The following is a 22,549-nucleotide window of genomic DNA, read 5'->3' as shown; positions in this document are numbered from 1 at the left end:
TTCCTTCAAGTATCATTTAATTGCATAAAAAACATGATTTTCACTATTTATGACCTTTATTATAGGCTAATAAGGCGGGCAGAACTGTCCTAGGGGGTTCCAGGAGGAACCCTTCATAGAGGGCTCTAGATAGAACCATATACAGGGGGTTCTTCGAAGATCCATACATAGAACCCTTCTGGATAGAACCCTCTGCAAAGGTTTCTACCCAGCACCAAAAAGGGCTTGCCTATCGGGGAAAACTGAAAAACCCTGTATGGTTCTACTTAGCACCTTTTTTTCTAAGAGTGTAATTACGGTGAGATAGCGAGCAGATGATTTCTGCCACTCTGATATTTCCTTCACTTGTAATAGTATTTCAGGGGCCTTATTAGAGAAGACAATGGTTCGATTGGATAGATTGGAGGCTGTAGGTTGGAGAATGAGGAGAGAGGAGAGTGTCAGCGTAGTGCTAGCTGACTTGTGGTAAAGGAAGCCTCCCAAATGGCACCTTATTCCCTATATAGTGCACTAATTTGATCAGAGCCCTTGGGCCCTGGTCAGAAGTAGTGCACTACTGTATAGTGAATAGGGTGAAATTTGAGATGAGTCAGAGTGATAAATCATGACAGTCAGCCAAACGCAGTTTTTCATTGTTTAATTTTCTTATCAGAGCATGCAGAGGACGATCTTGACGCACAGCAAGGCCCCTTACCTGCCCCTCCCCTATACCCTGTGAATCACAAACAGAACATATCATGAACACTCTAGTCTAAAAGGTAATTTAGGCAGATGCTGGGAGGTATATGCTAATGCTAATAACAGATACACTCACATAATTGCAAGTGCATGATTTTTAAAGGAGGTACAACTGTTTGACTGTATTGATATTGATTGGATCTTTTGGTTGAGAGGGTATATGCATAAGAAAGAGCAATAATGTCAAGATCCCCCAGGCTCTTACCATTATTGTGTAAGGCTGATAAGATGGTTGGATAATGGTTGGATGATAATAGTAATTATATATATATATATATATATATATATATATATATATATATATATATATATATATATATTTAGCAAAAGGTTTTATCCAAAGTGACTTACAGTCATGCATGCATAAATATGATGGTTTCCTCCAGTCAAATGGAACAGTCCTGAGTGAAAGAGAGCGAGCGAGTATTTCTCTGTGATTGGAAAATTTGGAAAGAATATTGAAATTAATTTTGGAGGCTAGTTGATACAGGGCTAAATTTACAGGGGCAAAAGGCGCATTGTATTCTAATTATCTCTTTCCGAGAAAGGAGAAAATATCTCCTCTTCTCTCTCTCTCACCCTCCCTCCTCACCTGGCCCTCTCCATCTTTCTAACACACAGCAAATTCTCTAGTGTTAAAAAACAACACATAAATTGTTTTCTGTAGATCCATATAGACACCGGAACGGTGTTAAATTAACAACACACTGTTCAGTGTAAAGCCTTACTGAAATATTTCCCAGAGTGCCTTGCCTTTCAAGTAAATTGTTACCACCCATGACTGTATTTGTTAGTGACAATTAAATTGCTTGTTCCATTCATCTGTTTGAGTCCCAAGTACTTCACCAAGTAAGATCCTAACAAATAAGTCATATTACATTGTTTTTATAATATAACACAACACCATATGTACAGTCAAGGCCAGAAGTTTTGAGAATGACAAATATTAATTTCCACAAAGTTTGCTGCTTCAGTGTCTTTAGATATTTTTGTCAGATGTTACTATGGAATACTGACGTATAAATATAAGCATTTCATAAGTGTCAAAGGCTTTTATTGACAATTACATGAAGTTGATGCAAAGAGTCAATATTTGCAATGTTGACCCTACTTTTTCAAGACCTCTGCAATCCGCCTTGGCATGCTGTCAATTAACTTCTGGGCCACATCCTGACTGATGTCAGCCCATTCTTGCATAATCAATGCTTGGAGTTTGTCAGAATTTGTGTGTTTTTGTTTGTCCACCCGCCTCTTGAGGATTAACCACAAGTTCTCAATGGGATTAAGGTCTGGGGAGTTTCCTGACCATGGACCCAAAATATTGATGTTTTGTTCCCCGAGCCACTTAGTTATCACTTTTGCCTTATGGCAAGTTGCTCCATCGTGCTGGAAAAGGCATTGTTCGTCACTAAACTCCTCCTGGATGGTTGGGAGAAGTTGCTCTCGGAGGATGTGTTGGTACCATTCTTTATTCATGGCTGTGTTCCTAGGCAAAATTGTGAGTGAGCCCACTCTCTTGGCTGAGAAGCAACCCCACACATGAATGGGCTCAGGATGCTTTACTGTTGGCATGACACAGGACTGATGGTAGCGCTCACCTTGTCTTCTCCAGACAAGCTTTTTTCCGGATGCCCAAAAGAATCGGAAAGGGGATACATCAGAGAAAATGACTTTACCCCAGTCCTCAGCAGTCCAATCCCTGTACCTTTTGCAGAATATCAGTCTGTCCCTGATGTTTTTCCTGGAGAGAAGTGACTTCTTTGCTGCCCTTCTTGACACCAGGCCATCCTCCAAAAGTCTTTGCCTCACTGCGCGTGCAGATGCACTCACACCTGCCTGCTGCCATTCCTAAGCAAGCTCTGTACTGGTGGTGCCCCGATCACGCAGCTGAATCAACTTTAGGAGATGGTCCTGGTGCTTGCTGGACTTTCTTTGGCGCCCTGAAGCCTTCTTCACAACAATTGAACCGCTCTCCTTGAAGTTCTTGATGATTCGATAAATGGTTGATTTAGGTGCAATCTTACTGGCAGCAATATACTTGCCTGTGAAGTCCTTTTTGTGGAAAGCAATGATGACGGCAAGTGTTTCCTTGCAGATAACCATGGTTGACAGAGGAAGAACAATGATTCCAAGCACCACCCTCCTTTTGAAGCTTCCAGTCTGTTATTCGAACTCAATCAGCATGACAGAGTGATCTCCAGCCTTGTCCTCGTCAACACTCACACCTGTGTTAACGAGAGAATCACTGACATGATGTCAGCTGGTCCTTTTGTGACAGGGCTGAAATGCAGTGGAAATGTTTTTTGGGGATTCAGTTCATTTGCATGGCAAAGTCCCACTTTGCCATGCAGATCACTCTTCATAACATTGTGGAGAATATGCAAATTGCCATCATACAAACTGATGCAACAGACCTTGTGAAAATGTATATTTGTGTCATTCTCAAAACTTTTGGCTACGACTGTACAGTAATTCTTAAGGGCCATATTTTGTGGGCCTAGTTTAACCCTAATGCAGGGGCCTGAAACTCATACACATAACTTTGAACCAAAACCACACACATCATTATCATATTTCCCAGCATGTACTATTGCAGGTTGGTGTTTAGTGTTGTTTGTTACAATATTGTCACAACTTCCTCCGAAGTCGGTCCCTCTCCTTGTTCGGGCGACGTTCGGCGGTCGACGTCACCGGCTTTCTTGCCACCGCCGATCCACTTTTCATTTTCTATTTGTTCTGTCTTTGTCTTATCACACCTGGCTTCACTCACCAATCATTTGTTTATTATTTCACCCTCTCTTCCCTATGTTGTATTTGTGAGTGATTGTTATTTGTTACGTGGAATATTTGTCAGGCGTTGCACTTTTGTTTTAGACCGTGTTTTTGGCACTTGTATGTGTTATGTGCTGTCCTTTGGTAACCGGTATTAAAGTGCGCCTGTTTATTACACTCTGCTCTCCTGCACTTGACTTCGCCTCCCATATACACGCATTACAAATATATATGTGTTTGCATATCCATTGGTTGATTGACTAATCTTATGCTACACAAATAAAATATATTTTTTCTAAACTAATCCAATCAGTTACAATTTTTGCACCCATTACTAAAATGTTTACATTTCTTAGGTCTACCCACCATGTTGCTAACTTTGGCAGTAATTCTGAATGCAGGTGATTAAAAATGTCAATTTTTGTATAGCTTAACCTCTACGGGCTAGGGGGCAGTATTGAGAATTTTGGAAAAAATATGTGCCCATTTTTAACTGCCTCCTACACCAACTCAGAAGCTAGAATATGCATATTATTGTTCAGGTTTGGATAGAAAACACCCTAAAGTTTCTAAAACTGTTTGAATGGTGTCTGTGAGTATAACAGAACTCCTATGGCAGGCAAAAACCTGAGAAGGTTTCATGCAGGAAGTACCCTGTCTGACAAGGTGTTGTTGTTCTTGCTTCTGTTTATTGAAGAGTCAGGATCTTAGCTGTAACGTGACAATTCCTAGGGCTCCAATAGGCTCTCAGAACCCGGGAAAAACCTGAACGATGACGAGGCAGCCTCAGGCTGAAACACAGAATCCCCTTTTCCAAGTGGCCCATCAGAGGACAATGGAATTAGGCGCGTGCCCGATTCGATCCCGTGCAGTATTTTCCTTCGGCTGTTTAGCTAATTGCAGATTCCCGGTCGGAATATTATCGCTTTTTTACGAGAATAATGGCATAAAAATTGATTTTAAACAGCGGTTGACATGCTTCGAAGTACGGTAATGGAATATTTAGAAAATGTTTGTCACGTTCTGCGCCATGCGCACGACCATGATTTACCATTCTGATAGTGTCTAGAACGCACCAACAAAACGTCGCTGATGGAACATAACGATGGATTATTTGGGACCAAACCTACATTTGTTATTGAAGTAGAAGTCCTGGGAGTGCATTCTGACGAAGAACAGGAAAGGTAAGACCATTTTTCTTATAGGAAATGTGATTTTGGTGAAGGCTAAACTGGGTGGGTGTCTAAATAGCTAGCCCGTGATGGCTGGGCTATGTACTTAGAATATTGCAAAATGTGCTTCATCCGAAAAGCTATTTTAAAATCGGACATATCGAGTGCATAGAGGAGTAATGTATCTATAATTCTTAAAATAATTGTTATGCTTTTTGTGAACGTTTATCGTGAGTAATTTAGTAAATTGTTAGTAAATTCCCCGGAAGTTTGAAGGGGGTATGCTTTTTCTGAACGTCACATGCTAATGTAAAAAGCTGGTTTTTGATATAAATATGAACTTGATTAAACAGACATGCATGTATTGTATAACATAATGTCCTAGGTGTGTCATCTGATGAAGATCATAAAAGGTTAGTGCTGCATTTAGCTGTGGTTTGGGTTTTTGTGACATTATATGCTAGCTTGAAAAATGGGTGTCTGATTATTTCTGGCTGGGTACTCTGCTGACATAATCTAATGTTTTGCTTTCGTTGTAAAGCCTTTTTGAAATCGGACAGTGTGGTTAGATTAACCTCTCTCGGGTATGTGGGACGATTTCGTCCCACCTACGTAACAGCTACTGAAATTCCAGTGGCGCGATTTTTGAATCGTTAGAAATACTATTACTTCAATTTCTCAAACATATGACTATTTTACAGCTATTTAAAGACAAGAATCTCGTTAATCTAACCCCACTGTCCGATTTCAAAAAGGCTTTACAACGAAAGCAAAACATTAGATTATGTCAGCAGAGTACCCAGCCAGAAATAATCAGACACCCATTTTTCAAGCTAGCATATCATGTCACATAAACCCAAACCACAGCTAAATGCAGCACTAACCTTTGATGATCTTCATCAGATGACACACCTAGGACATTGTGTTATACAATACATGCATGTCTGTTCAATCAAGTTCATATTTATATCAAAAAACAGCTTTTTGCATTAGCATGTGACGTTCAGAAAAAGCATAACCCCCGCAAACTTCCGGGGAATTTACTAACAGTTTGCTAAATTACTCACGATAAACGTTCACAAAAAGCATAACAATTATTTTAAGAATTATAGATACATTACTCCTCTATGCACTCGATATGTCCGATTTTAAAATAGCTTTTCGGATGAAGCACATTTTGCAATAATCTAAGTACATAGCCCGGCATTACAGGGCTAGCTATTTAGATACCCACCCAGGTCAGCCTCCACCAAAATCACATTTCCTATAAGAAAAATGTTCTTACCTTGCTTGTTCTTCATCAGAATACACTGCCAGGACTTCTACTTCAATAACAAATGTTGGTTTGGTCCCAAATAATCCATCGTTATATCCAAACAGCGACGTTTTGTTCGTGAGTTCTAGACACTATCAGAATGCTTCTTCACGGTCCCGCGCATGGCGCATTGGCGTTTCAAAAATGTCTAAATATTCCATTACCGTACTTCGAAGCATGTCAACCGCTGTTTAAAACCAATTTTTATGCCAGTTATCTCGTAGATAAGTGATAATATTCCGACCGGGAGTATGCATTGAGCCTAAACAGCCGAATAAAATTTCTCCTCAGAAGCGACTCGTGCACGCGCCTCATTCAAAGGTCCTCGGAGCAGCCACTTACAAAAGGTGATAATGTGTTTCAGCCTGAGACTCCCTCGTAAACCTTCAGTTATTTCCCGGGCTCTGAGAGCCTATCGGAGCCCTGGGAATTGTCACGTTACAGCTAAGATCCTTACTTTTCAATAAAAAGATGTAAGACGCACGACTCCTTGTCAGACAGGGTACTTCCTGCTTGAAACCTTGTCAGGTTTTTGCCTGCCATAGGAGTTCTGTTATACTCACAGACACCATTCAAACAGTTTTAGAAAATTCAGAGTGTTTTCTATCCAAACCTGAACAATAATATGCATATTCTAGCTTCTGAGTTGGTGTAGGAGGCAGTTAAAAATGGGAACATATTTTTTCCAAAATTCTCAATACTGCCCCCTAGCCCAGACAGGTTAACGAGAGTCTTGTCTTTAAATAGCTGTAAAATAGTCATATGTTTGAGAAATTGAAGTAATAGCATTTCAAACGTTTTAAAAATCGCGCCACAGGATTCAACTGGCTGTTACGTAGGTGGGACGAATTCGTCCCGCCGGTCCCATAGAGGTTAACCAGAAGCAACTGGTTTCCAGACAGATAACAGATCGTCTTGAGACACCTCTCCAATAACCTTGTAAACCTCTACCTCCTCCAGGACTGTGGCATTACATATAAGGAGATGGACCCTGGGGGATTTCTCTGCTATATTTGAGCCCAACCCCTACCTCCAACTGAAGTCCAACAGGGTGGTTGAGAGTGGGCAAATCCTGGTCTTAGACCTTGAGATTCAGGGTTTGTCACTGAGGGTCAACAATGTGTATGGCCCAACCAATGTGCCTGAGAGAACATCCCTCTTCAAACAGCTTCCGTCACCCCTGCTCACCTCCACACTAGTCCTGGTGGGGGGAGATTTCAACTGTGCCCTCCAAGACAGAGATCGCAGTATTCCCAGTAGAGACCGTAGCACTCAGGAACAACAATCAATCATCGACAACTTCTCCCTAACAGATGCTTTGTCAACTCCCCTTCAACACCAAAGTGGGTGAGTTCCTCCGGAGCATCCTAGTCCAGGATTGACATGTTCTTGCTCTCGCCAGGTCTGAAAATGTGCTCCTTGACAAGCCAGGCGGTGCACTTCTCAGACCACGGGAAGCTGGAGAAGGAGGAGAAATGCACCCTCTTGTTCTTTCGCAGGGCACAGTCAAAACAAAAACCCAACCTGTCCCTTTACAACAACCAAGGGTACTCTGTGACCAACAGTGAAGACATCCTGGTGCCTAAGCTTCAAGGAGCTTACTTGGGCTGTGTGCTCCCTGAACAAACATAAAGCACCTGGACCGGACGGGATACCAGGAGAGTTCTATCAGACCTTCTGGTAACTTTTCAATGACAATGTGGTGGAGGTCTTCAGAGATGTAAACAGGGAAAATAGGCTGGGTGGGTCCATGCGACAGAGTAAGGTCTCTCTTATCCCCAAGAAAGGGACCTCAAGGATCTCCGGAACTGGCGCCCAATAAGTTAATCTAACCACACTGTCCGATTTCAAAAAGGCTTTACAGCGAAAGCAAAACATTAGATTATGTCAGCAGAGTACCCAGCCAGAAATAATCAGACACCCATTTTTCAAGCTAGCATATAATGTCACAAAAAAACAAAACCACAGCTAAATGCAGCACTAACCTTTTATGATCTTCATCAGATGACACACCTAGGACATTATGTTATACAATACATGCATGTCTGTTCAATCAAGTTCATATTTATATCAAAAAACAGCTTTTTACATTAGCATGTGACGTTCAGAACTAGCATTCCCACGAACACTTCCGTTGAATTTACTAAATTACTCACGATAAACGTTCACAAAAAGCATAACAATTATTTTAAGAATTATAGATACAGAACTCCTCTATGCACTCGATATGTCCGATTTTAAAATAGCTTTTCGGATGAAGCACATTTTGCAATATTCTAAGTACATAGCCCGGCATCACAGGGCTAGCTATTTAGACACCCAACCAGTTTAGCCTTCAAAAAAATCACATTTCCTATAAGAAAAATGTTATTACCTTTCCTGTTCTTCGTCAGAATGCACTCCCAGGACTTCTACTTCAATAACAAATGTTAGTTTGGTCCCAAATAATCCATCGTTATGTTCCATCAACGACGTTTTGTTCATGCGTTCTAGACACTATCAGAATACTAAATCACGGTCACGAGCATGGCGCAGAAAGTGACAAAACATTTCTAAATATTCCATTACCGTACTTCGAAGCATGTCAACCGCTGTTTAAAACCAATTTTTATGCAATTTATCTCGTAGAAAAGCGATAATATTCCGACCGGGAATCTGCCTGTCTGTAAACTGGGGGAAAAACCGAAAGCCGGGGGCGGGGCAGGTCGCGAGCGTAAGGCTTACATACATGAAGGGACGTCGCGTGCGCCATCCGTATGGTTAGTGAGAAAGTCCATGTTGCAAATGTACCCTCCCTTACTAGACGTCCGACCACGTCCGATAAATCCGCGGACGGCGTCGGGCCGCTCGCGGGGGCCGGATCTTCCAGGAAGTCATCGAACGGAGTCTCTCGGACCTTCGGTTTCCGTTTAATTAAATTTTCAAATTTTGGTCATTTCCTTGCAGTCCCGGATTATTCCACGAGAGGGCGTATGGAATCATATTGCAAATGTAACATATATCACCAATCGCGACACGGCTTTTTCTCCTAAACGGAAGATAATTCGAAGACGAAACTCGGTCTGCGTGGGTTTGGCATAATGGGCAGTTGGCCCCGAACAGGATGGAGTCGAGGCCTCGACGCTTTTCGAGTTAAGGCTATTTTTCTGGGATTGAAAGTCAAAGAGGAAAATAGAGTGCTGATTTGACCGCTTCACATCAAACTACATGAGCCTACGGTGTCAGGAGAAAAGGAACCATGCATTTACCAATGTTCATTTCAGAGAAATTGTACAATGACACATTGGTGATATTCAACAACAAGAGGTTTTTTTTTCAAAAAAGTTACATATCCAGTTGCAGCGTGTTCAGATGAGTCCGTTAAGGCAGGTTTCGGAGCTCTGCGAGATTTCTGTGATTTTCTGTGATTTTCTGAAACAACACACACTTGTTCAACCCTCTGTAAATAAGTCAGTTCTTAACAGAAACACTTAAAACTCAATATTCTATAAGAGCCTAACGTTCAGATTCCTGTGTCAACCAGAAATGCCTTATAATGGTGTCATAGGGGCTGTTTTGAAGGGTTAAAAAGGTCAGATCTTTCCACAACTTCATATGTGTGACTAGGCAACCCTCATGAACTGTAAATCAGTCATTTATCCCATCAGATGTCAAAGAAAAGCTCTCTCAAACACACACACAGAGAGGACGGAGTGACACAGTGCGGTGCTTAAAGACACAAAGAGCCTGCAATGGCATTACCATTATCTCTAGGCTGAGACGAGTTCAATGAGACGCCCCGCTTGACCGTAGCTTGCTCGGTATGAGCGCAGCGACCGTGAGAAAACTAGGCCCAAAATGAGGCCTGCACCAATATGTCAAGTGCTTATGGGTGACAGTGAGAGAACCATTAGGGTTAGAAGCACAATTCAACCTCAGGAGCGTTCCTGAGGTCCTCCCGATCTGTGCAAGCCTAACCTTGACCCTGTGGCATTAACCCTTCACAGTGAAAAGAAGGTGTTTAGATCAAACTGTGTGCAATGACTTCTCTCCCCATAGGAATACATTGACAATTCTCCTAAATTCAACCTGAAGTCTATGTGGGTTATGAATGCCTTATGAACCTGTCTTCTATAACAATCCATCAGGCTACTGTGAGGTCTACCTGTGTCGATTCTAAGGTTCCTGGAGCAACCGGAAAATGTTAAAATCACCCTAGAGCTATTGTCATATAAGCAACCTGCAGATAGTGAAAATCACGCAACTCAACCATCTGTCATTCAGTCAATTCTTAAGGTAGAGACTTCATATTCAGGATTCTGTTTATGTCTACCCCAAAGACAACGTGTGTGAAGTAAGAGCTTCCTGTGACAACCGGAAGTTGTTAAAAACAGCCAAGAGCTATTGTCATATGGTCAACCTGCATATGGTGAAAATCACGCAACTCAACCATCTGTTATTCAGTCAATTCTTAAGGTAGAGACTTCATATTCAGGATTCTGTTTATGTCTAACCCAAAGACAACGTGTGTTGAGTAAGAGCTTCCTGTGACAACCGGAAGTGGTTAAAAACAGGCAAGAGCTATTGTCATATAACCTGCACATAGTGAAAATCACGCAACTCAACCCTATGTCATCCAGCCAATTCTTTAGGTAGAGACTTCATATTGAGGATTCTGTATATGCCTACCCCAAAGACAACGTGTGTCTATTCTTTTTGCAAAAAAAACAAAAACACACACACACAATTTGGCCATAGGGACATAGTGTGGGGCTTAGAGTCTTATACCGCCTTCAATAGTTACTTTCGTTCAAACGATTCAAGAACCGTCAGACCTAGAGCTCCGAAATCTTAGAAACCTGTTCTAGAGCTCAAGTCGATAGTGCACAGTGATTTATGGGGCTCTAGAAGGTTCTCTGACCGAGAAACCGCCTCGTACATTTGCAATATTTTCAATTCATTTTGAATATCACGTACATGGCGTCATGTAGAAATGTCCCAGAGTCACAAGACTAGGTGCATTGAAACCGCCTCGGCCCATAGAGGCGGACCCCAATGTCTCTGTCCGATAGCTCATTCAGGGACCCCGTAGTAACGCCCTGAAAAAGTGGATTTTCAGCACCAATTAAGGCCATTGCTCGAGCACCGAATGACCTATCGAGCCGAAACTTGGGATTCGGGGTCGCCTCACATAGGCCTACACATAATGTCAGAGCTGGACCCGCAGCTATAACGTAACTATGTGTTTTATGTTTTTTTATGGTTAAAATTGAAAGCACTGTGAATTATGGGCCTTCTCTGACATATGTGATAGTTGGCTTCTATACGAGTTGGAAAAAGTGGATTTGGTGTCAGATGCTATCAGTTTGGTGTCAGAATGACAACTAATTGACTGATGGACGCTGACTGCTGGGTGACGAGCAATGGAGATTAACCACAGTCACTGCCCGGCCATCCCGAGTTCATCGGGCCAGTCAATAATGCATTTCTGCAGGATTTTTGAGCATGCCTAAATTTGTAATGCTAAATGCCCATTAAATCATATTGCAAACGTAACGCGCTATATTGCAAACGTAACGTGCGTTTGCAATATGATTCAACAGCAGAAAATATCACCAAAGTTGACATGATGAAATCAACACAATGAGCGACAGAGAGGAACCACAGTCACTGCCCGGCCATCCCGAGTTCATCAGACCAGTCAATTATGCATTTCTGCAGTATTTTTGAGCATGCCTAAATTTGTGATGCTAAATGCCCATTAAATCATATTGCAAACGTAACGCGCTATATTGCAAACGTAACGTGCGTTTGCAATATGACTCAACAGCAAAAAATATCACCAATGTTGACATGATGAAATCAACACAATGAGCGATAGAGAGGAACCACAGTCACTGCCCGGCCATCCCCAGTTCATCGGGACAGTCAATTTTGCATATCTTTAGTGTTTTTGAGCATGCCAAATTCGTGATGTTGAGGCCCGTTGAATCATATTGCAAATGCGCATCCGTGCACATGGTGACCCGAAATGGGTTACCAGGAGTAACTTTTTAGAAGGGTTTTAAATGCCTTTAGGGTGGTGCAAGGGGTGCACGGTTGGGTAGGGAGCACCTTCCATCAGTGCCCATCCAGTATAAGGCGCCCCTAGTCATTTTGGACATTTTTCAAAAAATCGCTAAAAATCGACAGTCCCACTTCTCTCATGTCACCATCAAGCCATGGAGAGGAACCACAGTCACTGCCCGGCCATTCCCAGTTCATCGGGACAGTCAATTTTGCATATCTTTAGTGTTTTTGAGCATGCCAAATTCGTGATGTTGAGGCCCATTGAATCATATTGCAAATGCGCATCCGTGCACATGGTGACCCGAAATGGGTTACCAGGAGTAATTTTTTAGAATGGTTTTAAATGCCTTTAGGGTGGTGCAAGGGGTGCACGGTTGGGTAGGGAGAACCTTCCATCAGTGCCCATCCAGTATGGGGCGCCCTTAGTCATTTTGGACATTTTTTAAAAAAAAAATCGCTAAAAAACGACAATCCCACTTGTCTCATGTCACCATCAAGCCATGGAGAGGAACCACAGTCACTGCCCGGCCATCACCAGTTCATCGGGACAGTTAATTTTGCATTTCTGCAGTGTTTTTGAGCATGCCAAATTCGTGATGTTGAGGCCCATTGAATCATATTGCAAATGCGCATCAGTGCACATGGTGACCCGAAATGGGTTACCAGGAGTAATTTTTTAGAAGGGTTTTAAATGCCTTTAGGGTGGTGCAAGGGGTCTACGGTTGGGTAGGGAGCACCTTCCATCAGTGCCCATCCAGTATGGGGCGCACCTAGTCATTTTGGACATTTTTCAAAAAATCTCAAAAAAAACTCACCATCAAGCCATGGAGAGGAACCACAGTCACTGCACAGCCATCCCCAGTTCATCGGGACAGTCAATTATGCATTTCTGCAGTGGTTTTGAGCATGCCAAAGTTGTGATGCTAAATGCCCATTGAATCATATTGCAAACGTAACACGCAATATTGCAAATGTAACGCGCATTTGCAACATGATTCAACAGCAAAAAATATCACCAAAGTTGACATGATGAAATCAACACAACGAGCGATCGAGAGGAACCACAGTCACTGCACGGCCATCCCCAGTTCATCGGGACAGTCAATTATGCATTTCTGCAGTGGTTTTGAGCATGCCACATTTGTGATGCTAAATGCCCATTGAATCATATTGCAAACGTAACATGGAATATTGCAAATGTAACGCGCATTTGCAACATGATTCAACAGCAAAAAACATCACCAAAGTTGACATGATGAAATCAACACAACGAGCGATGGAGAGGAACCACAGTCACTGCCCGGCCATCCCCAGTTCATCGGGACAGTCAATTATGCATTTCTGCAGTGGTTTTGAGCATGCCAAAGTTGTGATGCTAAATGCCAATTGAATCATATTGCAAATGCGCATCCGTGTATTTGCAATATGATTCAACAGCAAAAAATATCAGCAAAGGTGACATGATGAAATCAACACAACGAGCGATGGAGAGGAACCAGGAGCGTTCCTGAGGTCCTCCCGATCTGTGCAAGCCAACCTTGACCCTGTGGCATTAACCCTTCACAGTGAAAAGAAGGTGTTTAGATCAAACTGTGTGCAATGACTTCTCTCCCCATAGGAACACATAGACTATTCTACAAAATTCAACCAGAAGCCTATGTGGGTTATGAATGCCTTATGAACCTGTCTTCTACAACAATCCATCAGGCTACTGTGAGGTCTACCTGTGTCGATTCTAAGGTTCCTGTGACAACTGGAAGTGGTTAAAAACACCCAAGAGCTATCGTCATATAACCTGCACATAGTGAAAATCACGCAACTCAACCATCTGTTACTCAGTCAATTCTTAAGGTAGAGACTTCTTATTCAGGATTCTGTTTATGTCTACCCCAAAGACAACGTGTGTGAAGTAAGAGCTTCCTGTGACAACCGGAAGTGGTTAAAAACAGCCAAGAGCTATTGTCATATGGTCAACCTGCAGATAGTGAAAATCACGCAACTCAACCATCTGTTACTCAGTCAATTCTTAAGGTAGAGACTTCTTATTCAGGATTCTGTTTATGTCTACCCCAAAGACAACGTGTGTGAAGCAAGAGCTTCCTGTGACAACCGGAAGTGGTTAAAAACAGCCAAGAGCTATTGTCATATGTCACCTGCATATAGTGAAAATCACGCAACTCAACCATCTGTTACTCAGTCAATTCTTAAGGTAGAGACTTCTTATTCAGGATTCTGTTTATGTCTACCCCAAAGACAACGTGTGTGAAGCAAGAGCTTCCTGTGACAACCGGAAGTGGTTAAAATCACCCAAGAGCTATTGTCATATTACGTGCGCATAGTGAAAATCACGCAACTCAACCATCTGTTACTCAGTCAATTCTTAAGGTAGAGACTTCTTATTCAGGATTCTGTTTATGTCTACCCCAAAGACAACGTGTGTGAAGCAAGAGCTTCCTGTGACAACCGGAAGTGGTTAAAATCACCCAAGAGCTATTGTCATATTACGTGCGCATAGTGAAAATCACGCAACTCAACCATCTGTTACTCAGTCAATTCTTAAGGTAGAGACTTCTTATTCAGGATTCTGTTTATGTCTACCCCAAAGACAACGTGTGTTGAGTAAGAACTTCCTGTGACAACGGGAAGTGGTTAAAACAGCCTAGAGCTATTGTCATATTAACGTGCGCATAGTGAAAATCACGCAACTCAACCATCTGTTACTCAGTCAATTCTTAAGGTAGAGACTTCTTATTCAGGATTCTGTTTATGTCTACCCCAAAGACAACGTGTGTGAAGCAACAGCTTCCTGTGACAACCGGAAGTGGTTAAAAACACCCAAGAGCTATTGTCATATTGCCACCTGCAGATAGTGAAAATCACGCAACTCAACCATCTGTTCTCAGTCAATTCTTAAGGTAGAGACTTCTTATTCAGGATTCTGTTTATGTCTACCCCAAAGACAACGTGTGTTGAGTAAGAACTTCCTGTGACAAAGGGAAGGGGTTAAAACAGCCTAGAGCTATTGTCATATGGACAACCTGCATATAGTGAAAATCACAGCAACTCAACCATCTGTTACTCAGTCAATTCTTAAGGTAGAGACTTCTTATTCAGGATTCTGTTTATGTCTACCCCAAAGACAACGTGTGTGAAGCAAGAGCTTCCTGTGACAACCGGAAGTGGTTAAAATCACCCACGAGCTATTGTCATATTACGTGCGCATAGTGAAAATCACGCAACTCAACCATCTGTTACTCAGTCAATTCTTAAGGTAGAGACTTCTTATTCAGGATTCTGTTTATGTCTACCCCAAAGACAACGTGTGTGAAGCAAGAGCTTCCTGTGACAACCGGAAGTGGTTAAAATCACCCAAGAGCTATTGTCATATTACGTGCGCATAGTGAAAATCACGCAACTCAACCATCTGTTACTCAGTCAATTCTTAAGGTAGAGACTTCTTATTCAGGATTCTGTTTATGTCTACCCCAAAGACAACGTGTGTGAAGCAAGAGCTTCCTGTGACAACCGGAAGTGGTTAAAAACACCCAAGAGCTATTGTCATATTGCCACCTGCAGATAGTGAAAATCACGCAACTCAACCATCTGTTACTCAGTCAATTCTTAAGGTAGAGACTTCTTATTCAGGATTCTGTTTATGTCTACCCCAAAGACAACGTGTGTTGAGTAAGAACTTCCTGTGACAACGGGAAGTGGTTAAAACAGCCTAGAGCTATTGTCATATGGACAACCTGCATAGTGAAAATCACGCAACTCAACCATCTGTTACTCAGTCAATTCTTAAGGTAGAGACTTCTTATTCAGGATTCTGTTTATGTCTACCCCAAAGACAACGTGTGTGAAGCAAGAGCTTCCTGTGACAACCGGAAGTGGTTAAAATCACCCAAGAGCTATTGTCATATTACGTGCGCATAGTGAAAATCACGCAACTCAACCATCTGTTACTCAGTCAATTCTTAAGGTAGAGACTTCTTATTCAGGATTCTGTTTATGTCTACCCCAAAGACAACGTGTGTGAAGCAAGAGCTTCCTGTGACAACCGGAAGTGGTTAAAATCACCCAAGAGCTATTGTCATATTACGTGCGCATAGTGAAAATCACGCAACTCAACCATCTGTTTACTCAGTCAATTCTTAAGGTAGAGACTTCTTATTCAGGATTCTGTTTATGTCTACCCCAAAGACAACGTGTGTGAAGCAAGAGCTTCCTGTGACAACCGGAAGTGGTTAAAAACACCCAAGAGCTATTGTCATATTGCCACCTGCAGATAGTGAAAATCACGCAACTCAACCATCTGTTTCTCAGTCAATTCTTAAGGTAGAGACTTCTTATTCAGGATTCTGTTTATGTCTACCCCAAAGACAACGTGTGTTGAGTAAGAACTTCCTGTGACAACGGGAAGTGGTTAAAACAGCCTAGAGCTATTGTCATATTAAGTGCGCATAGTGAAAATCACGCAACTCAACCATCTCTTACTCAGTCAATTCTTAAGGTAGAGACTTCTTATTCAGGATTCTGTTTATGTCTACCCCAAAGACAACGTGTGTGAAGCAAGAGCTTCCTGTGACAACCGGAAGTGGTTAAAAACACCCAAGAGCTATTGTCATATTGCCACCTGCAGATAGTGAAAATCACGCAACTCAACCATCTGTTTCTCAGTCAATTCTTAAGGTAGAGACTTCTTATTCAGGATTCTGTTTATGTCTACCCCAAAGACAACGTGTGTTGAGTAAGAACTTCCTGTGACAAAGGGAAGTGGTTAAAACAGCCTAGAGCTATTGTCATATGGACAACCTGCATATAGTGAAAATCACGCAACTCAACCATCTGTTACTCAGTCAATTCTTAAGGTAGAGACTTCTTATTCAGGATTCTGTTTATGTCTACCCCAAAGACAACGTGTGTGAAGCAAGAGCTTCCTGTGACAACCGGAAGTGGTTAAAAATCACCCAAGAGCTATTGTCATATTGCCACGTGCGCATAGTGAAAATCACGCAACTCAACCATCTGTTACTCAGTCAATTCTTAAGGTAGAGACTTCTTATTCAGGATTCTGTTTATGTCTACCCCAAAGACAACGTGTGTGAAGCAAGAGCTTCCTGTGACAACCGGAAGTGGTTAAAATCACCCAAGAGCTATTGTCATATTACGTGCGCATAGTGAAAATCACGCAACTCAACCATCTGTTACTCAGTCAATTCTTAAGGTAGAGACTTCTTATTCAGGATTCTGTTTATGTCTACCCCAAAGACAACGTGTGTGAAGCAAGAGCTTCCTGTGACAACCGGAAGTGGTTAAAAACACCCAAGAGCTATTGTCATATTGCCACCTGCAGATAGTGAAAATCACGCAACTCAACCATCTGTTACTCAGTCAATTCTTAAGGTAGAGACTTCTTATTCAGGATTCTGTTTATGTCTACCCCAAAGACAACGTGTGTTGAGTAAGAACTTCCTGTGACAACGGGAAGTGGTTAAAACAGCCTAGAGCTATTGTCATATGGACAACCTGCATATAGTGAAAATCACGCAACTCAACCATCTGTTACTCAGTCAATTCTTAAGGTAGAGACTTCTTATTCAGGATTCTGTTTATGTCTACCCCAAAGACAACGTGTGTGAAGCAAGAGCTTCCTGTGACAACCGGAAGTGGTTAAAATCACCCAAGAGCTATTGTCATATTACGTGCGCATAGTGAAAATCACGCAACTCAACCATCTGTTACTCAGTCAATTCTTAAGGTAGAGACTTCTTATTCAGGATTCTGTTTATGTCTACCCCAAAGACAACGTGTGTGAAGCAAGAGCTTCCTGTGACAACCGGAAGTGGTTGAAAATCACCCAAGAGCTATTGTCATATTACGTGCGCATAGTGAAAATCACGCAACTCAACCATCTGTTACTCAGTCAATTCTTAAGGTAGAGACTTCTTATTCAGGATTCTGTTTATGTCTACCCCAAAGACAACGTGTGTGAAGCAAGAGCTTCCTGTGACAACCGGAAGTGGTTAAAACACCCTAGAGCTATTGTCATATTGCCACCTGCAGATAGTGAAAATCACGCAACTCAACCATCTGTTACTCAGTCAATTCTTAAGGTAGAGACTTCTTATTCAGGATTCTGTTTATGTCTACCCCAAAGACAACGTGTGTGAAGCAAGAGCTTCCTGTGACAACCGGAAGTGTTTAAAATCACCCAAGAGCTATTGTCATATTACGTGCGCATAGTGAAAATCACGCAACTCAACCATCTGTTTCTCAGTCAATTCTTAAGGTAGAGACTTCTTATTCAGGATTCTGTTTATGTCTACCCCAAAGACAACGTGTGTGAAGCAAGAGCTTCCTGTGACAACCGGAAGTGGTTAAAACACCCAAGAGCTATTGTCATATTGCCACCTGCAGATAGTGAAAATCACGCAACTCAACCATCTGTTTACTCAGTCAATTCTTAAGGTAGAGACTTCTTATTCAGGATTCTGTTTATGTCTACCCCAAAGACAACGTGTGTTGAGTAAGAACTTCCTGTGACAACGGGAAGTGGTTAAAACAGCCTAGAGCTATTGTCATATTAAGTGCGCATAGTGAAAATCACGCAACTCAACCATCTGTTACTCAGTCAATTCTTAAGGTAGAGACTTCTTATTCAGGATTCTGTTTATGTCTACCCCAAAGACAACGTGTGTGAAGCAACAGCTTCCTGTGACAACCGGAAGTGGTTAAAAACACCCAAGAGCTATTGTCATATTGCCACCTGCAGATAGTGAAAATCACGCAACTCAACCATCTGTTTCTCAGTCAATTCTTAAGGTAGAGACTTCTTATTCAGGATTCTGTTTATGTCTACCCCAAAGACAACGTGTGTTGAGTAAGAACTTCCTGTGACAAAGGGAAGGGGTTAAAACAGCCTAGAGCTATTGTCATATGGACAACCTGCATATAGTGAAAATCACACAACTCAACCATCTGTTACTCAGTCAATTCTTAAGGTAGAGACTTCTTATTCAGGATTCTGTTTATGTCTACCCCAAAGACAACGTGTGTGAAGCAAGAGCTTCCTGTGACAACCGGAAGTGGTTAAAATCACCCACGAGCTATTGTCATATTACGTGCGCATAGTGAAAATCACGCAACTCAACCATCTGTTACTCAGTCAATTCTTAAGGTAGAGACTTCTTATTCAGGATTCCTGTTTATATCTACCCCAAAGACAACGTGTGTGAAGCAAGAGCTTCCTGTGACAACCGGAAGTGGTTAAAATCACCCAAGAGCTATTGTCATATTACGTGCGCATAGTGAAATTCACGCAACTCAACCATCTGTTTCTCAGTCAATTCTTAAGGTAGAGACTTCTTATTCAGGATTCTGTTTATGTCTACCCCAAAGACAACGTGTGTGAAGCAAGAGCTTCCTGTGACAACCGGAAGTGGTTAAAAACACCCAAGAGCTATTGTCATATTGCCACCTGCATATAGTGAAAATCACGCAACTCAACCATCTGTTACTCAGTCAATTCTTAAGGTAGAGACTTCTTATTCAGGATTCTGTTTATGTCTACCCCAAAGACAACGTGTGTGAAGCAAGAGCTTCCTGTGACAACCGGAAGTGGTTAAAATCACCCAAGAGCTATTGTCATATTACGTGCGCATAGTGAAAATCACGCAACTCAACCATCTGTTACTCAGTCAATTCTTAAGGTAGAGACTTCTTATTCAGGATTCTGTTTATGTCTACCCCAAAGACAACGTGTGTGAAGCAAGAGCTTCCTGTGACAACCGGAAGTGGTTAAAATCACCCACGAGCTATTGTCATATTACGTGCGCATAGTGAAAATCACGCAACTCAACCATCTGTTACTCAGTCAATTCTTAAGGTAGAGACTTCTTATTCAGGATTCTGTTTATGTATACCCCAAAGACAACGTGTGTGAAGCAAGAGCTTCCTGTGACAACCGGAAGTGTTTGAAATCACCCAAGAGCTATTGTCATATTACGTGCGCATAGTGAAAATCACGCAACTCAACCATCTGTTTCTCAGTCAATTCTTAAGGTAGAGACTTCTTATTCAGGATTCTGTTTATGTCTACCCCAAAGACAACGTGTGTGAAGCAAGAGCTTCCTGTGACAACCGGAAGTGGTTAAAACACCCAAGAGCTATTGTCATATTGCCACCTGCAGATAGTGAAAATCACGCAACTCAACCATCTGTTTCTCAGTCAATTCTTAAGGTAGAGACTTCTTATTCAGGATTCTGTTTATGTCTACCCCAAAGACAACGTGTGTTGAGTAAGAACTTCCTGTGACAACGGGAAGTGGTTAAAACAGCCTAGAGCTATTGTCATATTAAGTGCGCATAGTGAAAATCACGCAACTCAACCATCTCTTACTCAGTCAATTCTTAAGGTAGAGACTTCTTATTCAGGATTCTGTTTATGTCTACCCCAAATACAACGTGTGTGAAGCAAGAGCTTCCTGTGACAACCGGAAGTGGTTAAAAACACCCAAGAGCTATTGTCATATTGCCACCTGCAGATAGTGAAAATCACGCAACTCAACCATCTGTTTCTCAGTCAATTCTTAAGGTAGAGACTTCTTATTCAGGATTCTGTTTATGTCTACCCCAAAGACAACGTGTGTTGAGTAAGAACTTCCTGTGACAAAGGGAAGTGGTTAAAACAGCCTAGAGCTATTGTCATATGGACAACCTGCATATAGTGAAAATCACACAACTCAACCATCTGTTACTCAGTCAATTCTTAAGGTAGAGACTTCTTATTCAGGATTCTGTTTATGTCTACCCCAAAGACAACGTGTGTGAAGCAAGAGCTTCCTGTGACAACCGGAAGTGGTTAAAATCACCCACGAGCTATTGTCATATTACGTGCGCATAGTGAAAATCACGCAACTCAACCATCTGTTACTCAGTCAATTCTTAAGGTAGAGACTTCTTATTCAGGATTCTGTTTATGTATACCCCAAAGACAACGTGTGTGAAGCAAGAGCTTCCTGTGACAACCGGAAGTGTTTGAAAATCACCCAAGAGCTATTGTCATATTACGTGCGCATAGTGAAAATCACGCAACTCAACCATCTGTTTCTCAGTCAATTCTTAAGGTAGAGACTTCTTATTCAGGATTCTGTTTATGTCTACCCCAAAGACAACGTGTGTGAAGCAAGAGCTTCCTGTGACAACCGGAAGTGGTTAAAAACACCCAAGAGCTATTGTCATATTGCCACCTGCAGATAGTGAAAATCACGCAACTCAACCATCTGTTTCTCAGTCAATTCTTAAGGTAGAGACTTCTTATTCAGGATTCTGTTTATGTCTACCCCAAAGACAACGTGTGTTGAGTAAGAACTTCCTGTGACAACGGGAAGTGGTTAAAACAGCCTAGAGCTATTGTCATATTAAGTGCGCATAGTGAAAATCACGCAACTCAACCATCTCTTACTCAGTCAATTCTTAAGGTAGAGACTTCTTATTCAGGATTCTGTTTATGTCTACCCCAAAGACAACGTGTGTGAAGCAACAGCTTCCTGTGACAACCGGAAGTGGTTAAAAACACCCAAGAGCTATTGTCATATTGCCACCTGCAGATAGTGAAAATCACGCAACTCAACCATCTGTTTCTCAGTCAATTCTTAAGGTAGAGACTTCTTATTCAGGATTCTGTTTATGTCTACCCCAAAGACAACGTGTGTTGAGTAAGAACTTCCTGTGACAAAGGGAAGGGGTTAAAACAGCCTAGAGCTATTGTCATATGGACAACCTGCATATAGTGAAAATCACACAACTCAACCATCTGTTACTCAGTCAATTCTTAAGGTAGAGACTTCTTATTCAGGATTCTGTTTATGTCTACCCCAAAGACAACGTGTGTGAAGCAAGAGCTTCCTGTGACAACCGGAAGTGGTTAAAATCACCCACGAGCTATTGTCATATTACGTGCGCATAGTGAAAATCACGCAACTCAACCATCTGTTACTCAGTCAATTCTTAAGGTAGAGACTTCTTATTCAGGATTCCGTTTATATCTACCCCAAAGACAACGTGTGTGAAGCAAGAGCTTCCTGTGACAACCGGAAGTGGTTAAAATCACCCAAGAGCTATTGTCATATTACGTGCGCATAGTGAAATTCACGCAACTCAACCATCTGTTTCTCAGTCAATTCTTAAGGTAGAGACTTCTTATTCAGGATTCTGTTTATGTCTACCCCAAATACAACGTGTGTGAAGCAAGAGCTTCCTGTGACAACCGGAAGTGGTTAAAAACACCCAAGAGCTATTGTCATATTGCCACCTGCAGATAGTGAAAATCACGCAACTCAACCATCTGTTTCTCAGTCAATTCTTAAGGTAGAGACTTCTTATTCAGGATTCTGTTTATGTCTACCCCAAAGACAACGTGTGTTGAGTAAGAACTTCCTGTGACAAAGGGAAGGGGTTAAAACAGCCTAGAGCTATTGTCATATGGACAACCTGCATATAGTGA

This window comes from Salmo trutta, chromosome 4 (genome assembly GCF_901001165.1).
Source record: "Salmo trutta chromosome 4, fSalTru1.1, whole genome shotgun sequence".
Classification (NCBI taxonomy): Eukaryota; Metazoa; Chordata; class Actinopteri; order Salmoniformes; family Salmonidae; genus Salmo; species Salmo trutta.
The sequence above is the reverse complement of the archived record's forward strand: the minus strand, read 5'-3'. Positions refer to the sequence as shown.